The sequence below is a fragment of the Lampris incognitus genome, chromosome 5 (assembly GCF_029633865.1).
Source record: "Lampris incognitus isolate fLamInc1 chromosome 5, fLamInc1.hap2, whole genome shotgun sequence".
NCBI lineage: Eukaryota > Metazoa > Chordata > Actinopteri > Lampriformes > Lampridae > Lampris > Lampris incognitus.
In genome coordinates this window covers 66,723,153-66,731,791 of record NC_079215.1, presented here as the reverse complement: position 1 = coordinate 66,731,791, position 8,639 = coordinate 66,723,153, and the positions used below count along the sequence as shown (strand labels likewise).

The 8,639-nt window shown below is 48.6% G+C and overlaps 1 long non-coding RNA gene across 1 annotated transcript; it reads left to right on the top strand.

Annotated features, from left to right (window-relative positions):
- The first annotated feature begins 7 nt into the window (after positions 1 to 7).
- Positions 8 to 8,059, top strand: LOC130113336 (uncharacterized). Its single transcript, XR_008810278.1, has 3 exons — positions 8 to 24; positions 4,194 to 4,271; positions 8,005 to 8,059. It is a non-coding gene; the product is annotated as an uncharacterized LOC130113336 (long non-coding RNA).
- Positions 8,060 to 8,639: the final 580 nt, after the last annotated feature.

Here is an 8,639-nt window from a genome sequence, read left to right as displayed (position 1 = left end):
CAAAGACAAAACCAGCTGAAGAAGGTAAATGGTACTCTGTGTGTGTGTGTTCTTGTACTTCTATCTTTGTTGGGACCAGTTTGAGTTTTCAAACATTAAGAGTGGGGAAATGTTTTCAGAGTTGGGGCATTTTGTCCGGTCCTCACTTCTTTTAGGGTCTATTTTAGGATTAGGACTTGGGTTTTAGGGGCCCAGACACACCAAGCCGACTCGCGGCGGCGACACCTGCCGTCTGGGCCAAAAAGTAGCACTTGAACACACTGCAAAGACTACAGCCGACGCCAACTAGCATGTACATTCTGCACTGACTCGCTAAGCTGAACAGCCAATCAGAGTGATCTCTCTCACCGGCGGGTCACAGGGTCTAGGGTCACAGACACTCACCTACAGCCCGACATTGGCCTGGTGTGTCAGGGTCCTTAGTGTGAGTGTTAGAATTAGGTTAGGGTTAGGGTTCAGGTAAGACCCGAGAAAGTTGAATAAGTTCATGTGGACACAACATGTGGTGGGAGAAATGTTTCATCATCATCTAAGTCACTTCATCGGTCTCAGCTGACTGCAGGTATCCCACCCTTATAAACACTTCGGTGGCATAATGACCGAAACCAGCGACCGGTTTCATATGCAAATTGCTGTGATGAATGGCCATGTGTACTGTTCACAGAGCATTGAGGAATGTTTGCAGTCACAGCTTTGTAAGATGGCGATAGATGTCCTCTGAGCCCAACCCCCATTCAGGGATGGTCGTTCCCTCTTCACAGAGATGACCTCTTTGTCTGTGTTTGTTTGATGGCTGGGAGAGCTGGCGCTGGATCAGGAGAGTTTGGCCTGCTGCGTCATGTGGGCCCAGGGACCACGGCCCTGCCTCGAGCTGTGCCTGAACAGGTAACACCGAGGGCAGTCTGGCGGCGGCCTCGCCTGGCGTTGACTGTGGTATTTTTGGTGTCATCGTGTGGAGTGCAGGGAGGTGTGTCGAGGGTGTCTGGCTGGGAGAGCTGGCCTTGGATTGGCTGAGGGAGCTTGGTCTGCTGCATCCTGTCGGCCCAAGGACCACAGCCCTGACCGGAGCAAGGCCCAAAGAGGAAACACCGAGGGCAGTCTGACAAGACGCAGAAGCGGCGCAGGCTAAGCTAACTGCTAGCCCATGCAGACCAGCAGTTCTGACAGTCATCCTGGCTGGCGTTCCTTCTCCTGGACAGGGATTTTCTTTTTCTTTTTTTTTTTTTAGTTTAGATAGATGTATTAATTTGGATATGTGTTCTTGTAGTTCCTGTAGTTTTTGGATTTGTTTTTGTCTTTGTGTTGCATTGCGGTGGGCTGGAGGAAACGACAAAGTGTTTCTGATTCTGATAAAGTGGTTCTGAATCTGATAGCCTTAGCCCTGGGCCTAACAGCAGACCTGCTATTGTTAGCACTAGCTCAGCCTCATTGGCAGATGTACGGAGTTTGTCTCTGTTTACCGGCATGGGAAGGCTCACAAGAGCAAGCCACCGGTCGTGTGGCCTGGTCTGCAGTCACCTCTCCCGACTGCAAACTGGTTTTCACAGCTCACCAGACCTGTTGGTAGTCCTACCAGCCAGCGTGCCTCTCTCGCTAGTGATAGGAGACTCCATTACCTGCTATATCCGATTAGCTTCGCCAGCCTTGGTTCACTGTTTACCCAGGGCCAGAGTCTCAGACATAGAGGATAATCTTAGGGTGCTGGCATCACGGAGGGAGAGTCAGGGAACCCAGGCACACAGCACCACTACTTTCAGCAACACTGTTATTCATGTCGGCACCAATAATGCTAGGATGAAGCAATCAGAGATCACAAAAGCCAGCACAGTCAGAACACTTGAGTTGGCCAGAAAGATGTGTCGGCACCAATTAATTGTCTCTGGTCCCTTACCCGTGAGGGGTAATGATGAGATGTACAGTAGGCTCACCTCAATGAACCGTTGGTTCTTTCAAACCTCTTCACACTGATGATGGGTCGTTAGCAGAAAACCTGTTTTCAACTTTTCAGACTAGCACCTTTTTGCCACTCTGATCTCCTTTGTGAGTGTATTTCTGGCTTTGTTGTACCGGATCCTATCTCCACTCCTGTAGGCCTCCTCTTTGGCCTGACGAAGCTGCCTGAGTTTAGCTGTGAACCAGGGCTTATTGTTGTTAAAGGTGCGGAAGGTTTTGGTGGGCACACACATCTCATCTCTCATCTCATCTTCAGCCGCTTTTCCGTGGTCGGGTCGCGGTGGCAGCAAGCTAAGTAGGGCACTCCAGATGTCCCTCTCCCCAGCAACCCCCTCCAGCTCCTCCTGGGGGATCCCAAGGCGTTCCCAGGCCAGATTCGACATGTAGTCTCCTCCCAGTTGGCCGTGCCTGGTAAACCTCCAAAGAAAGGCACCCAGGAGGCATCCTAATCAGATGCCAAAACCATCTCAACTGGCTCCTTTTGATGCGAAGGAGCAGCGGCTCTACTCCGAGCTCCCTTCGGATGTCCTCACTCCTAACCCTAGGGCACACACATGTCCTCACAAAAGCTGATGTAAGATGTCACGGTGTCAGTAAGTTCGTCCAGGTCTGTAGTTGCAGCCTCAAAAACACTCCAGTCAGTGCAGTCGAGGCAGGCCTGGAGCTCCAGTTTTGACTCACTGGTCCATTTCCTCACAGTTTTAACCACAGGCTTTGCAGATGGTAGTTTCTGCCTGTAGGTTGGGATAAGATGAATCAGACAGTCATCAGAGAGTCTCAGGGCTGCACGGGGGACAGAGTGAGAGGCGTCCTTTAATATTGTGTAGCAATGATCCAGAGGGTTTTTGTCTCTGGTGGGACATTTAACATGCTGTCTGTATTTTAGCAGTTCGTGGCTGAGGTTTGCTCTGTTAAAATCCCCAAGGATAATGAGAGGGGAGTCTGGATATTTGTGCTCCATGTTTGTAATTTGATCAGCAGGTGTTTTAACGCCTCTCTAACACAGACCTGGGGTGGGATATAGACACCGACCAGAATAAATGATGAAAATTCCCGTGGTGAATGGCAGAGTTAAGATCCTGTGGGACTTCAAGTTCCAGACTGACAAGCGGGTGCTGGCTAACCAACCAGACATTGTGGTGGTTGACAAGGAACAGAAGACAGCAGTAGTGATCGATATAGTAATCCCGAGCGACGGCAACATCAGGAAGAAAGAGCATGAGAAGCTAGAGAAATACCAAGGGCTGGGGGACGAACTAGACCGGATTTGGAAGGTGAAGTCCACAGTAATCCCAGCAGGAATAGGAGCACTAGGGGCTATGATGACGAACCTGGGAGAGTGGCTCCAACAGATTCCAGGAACAACGTCTGAGGTCTCTGTCCAGAAGCGTACAGTCCTAGCAACAGCTAAGATACTGCGCAGAACCCTCAAGCTCCCAGGCCTCTGATAGAGGACCCGAGCTTGAGGAAGACGCACACCAACCGAAAAAGGGTGAGAGGGAGATTTTATGTATACATATAGCTGGTGACAAGAGAAGACAACTGCAATGTGAACACTTACATAGGGCCCTTTTAAAATGAGGTTTAACGCCCATATGAGAAGCTTCAGAAATGAACATGCAAGACATGCAACGGCCTTAAGCCGCCACATTTGGCCATTGGTAGACAAGAATATCAGTTATTCTGGCTCATGGAAAATCCTTTGCAAGAGTAGTGCATATTCAGTTAGAGGTGAAAGATGTAACCTGTGCTTGGCAGAGAAGTATTTTATTATTTGCAGACCTGATATGTCCTCCTTGAATAATAGAAACGAATTGGCCGCCAGCTGTAGACACCGAAAAAATATCTCCTTTGTAACTACAAGTAAAATGTCTTTATTATTCCCCCCCCGATTACATGATACACATATGACATTTATTAGATGTTGTATTTTTATATTTTAACTGCCTGCCCTTCCAACTGTGCCCCAACACCACCCCACTATATGATTTACATAAATTACCTTGTTATATTTAAATGTAGGCCATTTCAAAAGTGCCCTGGCCCTTTAAATGCTTTTCAAAACAAACCCCTGTCCCTTCCCCATTGGTTGTGATGTTTTCTACCCCTCCACTGGTTGCTGTGCATTGTAACTACCTACCCCATTGGTTGTAATAGTTCCGATGTCTTCTCCTCTGATTGGTTGCTATATATATATATATATATATAATGTGTGTGTTTGTGTGTGTGTTTGTGTGTAGCCCAGACTGAGACATCCTTCCACAAAGTCAGACCATGGAGGTAAAGCCGTCCCGTCACCATGCGGGTCAGGAAGTGCTGTAAGTACAGTGTTCAGTGTGAGTCACCAGACCGTGTGTGCATTTCTGTTTGCTTTTCCAACTTCATCTCATGAAATCTGCTGAAGAAGCAGTTTAACGGCACATTTATGGTCGTATGTATATGCAAACTTGGAGTAAACTTGCTCACTTATGACAGAAAGAGAGACACACAACTTTGTCTATTCACACACAACTGTATATTCTGGTACCACATAAGGTGATGGAGATGTTTCAGCTGGATCTCAGTGAGACAGAACAGCTTAATGACACCAGTTAAGTTCACATCAGCCCACAGAAAGCTGCCGTGGAGCAACATCATTGTACAGCTGTCCCTTACACAACGATGGCCATCATAAAAACCTACCAGCCCAAGTACCACCTCTATGTACCGCCTCCATGTACCACCTCCATGTACCACCTCCATGTACCACCTCCAAGTACCACCTCCATGTACCAACTCCATGTACTACCTCCCATGTGCCGCCTCCATTTGATGGTCTAATGAGTGAAGACCTGGAGAGCCAAAATGTAGACGATGCGACTAACTGAAGAACTGTGTGATAGTAATACTTATGCTAGCATCTCTCTTATGCTACTGCTACTGCTACTACTACTGCCACTACTACGACTACTACTACTACTTCTACTACTACTACTACTACTGCTACTACTACTACAGCTACTGCTACTACTATGACTACTACTACTACTTCTACTACTACTACTACTGGCAGTACTACTACTACTGCTACTACTACGACTACTGCTACTACTACTACTTTCCGCTGCTCCCGTTAGGGGGCGCTACAGCGGATCATGTTTCCATGTCTTCCTGTCCTCTGCATCTTCCTCTGTCACACCAGCCACCTGCATGTCCTCCCTCACCACCTCCATAAACTTCCTCTTTGGCCTTCCTCTTCTCCTCTTCCCTGGCAGCTCCATATTCAGCATCCTTCTCCCAATATACCCAGCATCTCTCCTCCACACATGTCCACACCATCTCAATCTTGTCTCTCTTGCTTTGTCTCCAAACCGTCCAACCTGAGCTGTCCCTCTAATGTACTCATTCCTAATCCTGTCCTTCTTCATCACTCCCAATGAAAGTCTTATCATCTTCACCTCCACCACCTCCAGCTCCACCTCCTGTCTTTTCATCAGTGCCACTGTCTCCACACCATACAGCATAGCTGGTCTCACTACCATCTTGTAAACCTTCCCTTTAACTCTTGCTGGTACCCTTCTGTCACACATCACTCCTGACACTTCTCCACCCACTCCACCCTGCCTGCACTCTCTTCTTCACTTCTCTTCTGCACTCCCCATTACTTTGGCCGGTTGACCCCAAGTATTTAAACTCATCCACCTTCGTCCTCTACTTCTTGCATCCTCACCATTCCGCTGTCCTCCCTCTCGTTCATGCATAAGTATTCAGTCTCGCTCCTACTGACTTTCATTCCTCTTCTCTCCGGTGCATACCTCCACCTCCCCCATCATTCCACCACCAAGTCTCGTTGTCTTCCTTCCTCTGCCCAGACAACACACCAAGTACCTTCCTAGCTGTCTCCCTCACTATTTCTGCAGTGGTTGTCCAGCCATCTGGCAACTCTTCACTACCACCCAGTGCCTGTCTTAACTCCTGCCTGAACTCCACACAACAGTCTTCCTTCTTCAACTTCCACCATTTGATCTTCGGCTCTGCCTTCACTCGCTTCCTCTTCTTGGTCTCCAAAGTCATCCTACAGACCACCATCCGATGCTGCCTAGCTACATTCTCCCCTGTCACCACCTTGCAGTCTCCAATCCCTTTCAGGTCACACCTCCTACATCAGATATAGTCCACATGTGTGCACTTTCCTCCACTCTTGTACGTCACCCTGTGTTCCTCCCTCTTCTTGAAATATGTATTCACCACAGCCATTTCCATCCTTTTCACAAAATCCACCACCATCTGTCCTTCCACATTTCTCTCTTTGACACCATACCTTCCCATCACCTCCTCATCACCTCTGTTCCCTTCACCAACATGTCCATTGAAGTCCGCTCCAATCACCTCTCTCTCCTCCTTGGGTACCCTCTCCACCACGTCTTCCAACTCACTCCAGAATTCTTCTTTCTCCTCCATCTCACACCCAACTTGTGGGGCATATGTGCTGATAACATTCATCAACACACCTTCCATTTCCAGCTTCATACTCATCACTCTGTCTGACACTCTCTTCACCTCCAGCACACTCTGGACTTACTCTTCCTTCATGATTACCCCTACCCCATTACTCCTCCCATCCGCACCATGGTAGAAGAGTTTGAACCCATGCTGCATGCTTTGGTGAAAAGGTCATGTTGTGATTACTGTGGACAATATCGCGATTTGTGATTGTGGTATAATACATTTATACAGATACACATAATACAAATTTGTGGTGTTGCTGTGACACGTAGCCGCTTTCACTTTGCCTGTTTTACACACGACCTCTTTCTGCTCAACGTCGCTGAGCTTGAATCCCAAATGTCGCCATATGAAAGGGGTCACGTGTTGTTGTTTTTTTGCCCCCAGTTCATCAGCGTTAACCTGCTCGTCGTCACCGGTATCCATCTTTTCCTTCTGTCTGGTCTGCACACGGCACACCGGGTGGTCATGTGACCCGCACAAGCTTCGCTGCCTCAACAGAGACTGACTGGTCATCTCCTAATTATGGGCGTAGATATGCAGACTTATTGTTCTATTATTTAATTAAATCTCAGCCTTCTTTGGTTGTATAATTGCACCGGCTGACATCATGATTGTGACTAGATTAATCGTGCAGCACGAGTCCGAACCCCCCTCCGATGCTCCTGGCCTTACTCCCCTCCCACCTGGTCTCTTGCACACACAGTACACCTACCTACCTTCTCTCCATCATATCAGCCGGCTCTCTCCCTTTACCAGTCATAGATTCTGACTCTCACCTCCACACTCTTACCCCTCCTCCTCTCCTGCTTCCTCTGCACATTCCTTCCTCCTCTCACCTCCACATTCCTACCCTTCCTCCTCTCCCGCTGCCTCTGCACATGCCTTCCTCCTCTCACCTCCACACTCCTACCCCTCTTCCTCTCCTGCTGCCTCTGCACATGCCTTCCTCCTCTCACCTCCACACTCCTACCCCTCCTCTTCTCCCGCTGCCACTGCACATGCCTTCATCCTCTCACTTCCATATTCCTACCCTTCCCCTCTCTCCTGCTGCCTCTGCACATGCCTTCCTCCTCTCACCTCCACACTCCTACCCTTCCCCTCTCTCCTGCTGCCTCTGCACATGCCTTCCTCCTCTCACCTCCACACTCCTACCCTTCCTCCTCTCCTGCTGCCTCTGCACATGCTTTCCTCCTCTCACCTCCACACTCCTACCCTTCCTCCTCTCCTGCTGCCTCTGCACATGCCTTCCTCCTCTCACCTCCACACTCCTACCCTTCCTCCTCTCCTGCTGCCTCTGCACATGCCTTCCTCCTCTCACCTCCACACTCCTACCCCTCCTCCTCTCCTGCTGCCTCTGCACATGCCTTCCTCCTCTCACCTCCACATAGTTTCCACCGGCACCCTGCTGGCCAACAGTACCAGTGGCGGTCGTTGGTAACCCGGGCCTGGACCGGTCCGGTCCGGTATGGAGATCTGATTTATTTGATTTGGCCGGTCTGCTGAGTGAACGCCTGGAAAGACGAGCAGATAAACTGATGTAGGTATCTGTTTTGTGTCTTTCAGCTGTCAGACAGGCCCGTGTTGGTGAGCGGAAGAGGAGACGTCTCTGTTTTTCCCAGACAGCCGTCCCACGCTCCTCACACTCCTGACGGCGACACACAGCCGGCCGGAGAGGACGAGGAGGAGGAGGAGGAGGTCCCACTTGTGACACTTCCTTCTATCAGTCAAGTCACTGAGGTAAAGCTGTCATCATAACTGTACACACGTGTACTATAAGCTGCACCATACTGTGTTGACCAGCTGGTAGTACATGGTGTAGTATGTATGTATGGTAGTACATGGTGTAGTATGTATGTATGGTAGTACATGGTGTAGTATGTATGTATGGTAGTACATGCTGTAGTATGTATGTATGGTAATACATGGTGTAGTATGTATGTATGGTAGTACATGGTGTAGTATGTATGTATGGTAGTACATGGTGTAGTATGTATGTATGGTAATACATGCTGTAGTATGTATGTATGGTAATACATGGTGTAGTATGTATGTATGGTAGTATATGGTGTAGTATGTATGTATGGTAGTATATGGTGTAGTATGTATGTATGGTAGTATATGGTGTAGTATGTATGTATGGTAGTACATGGTGTCGTATGTATGTATGGTAATACATGGTGTAGTATGTATGTATGATA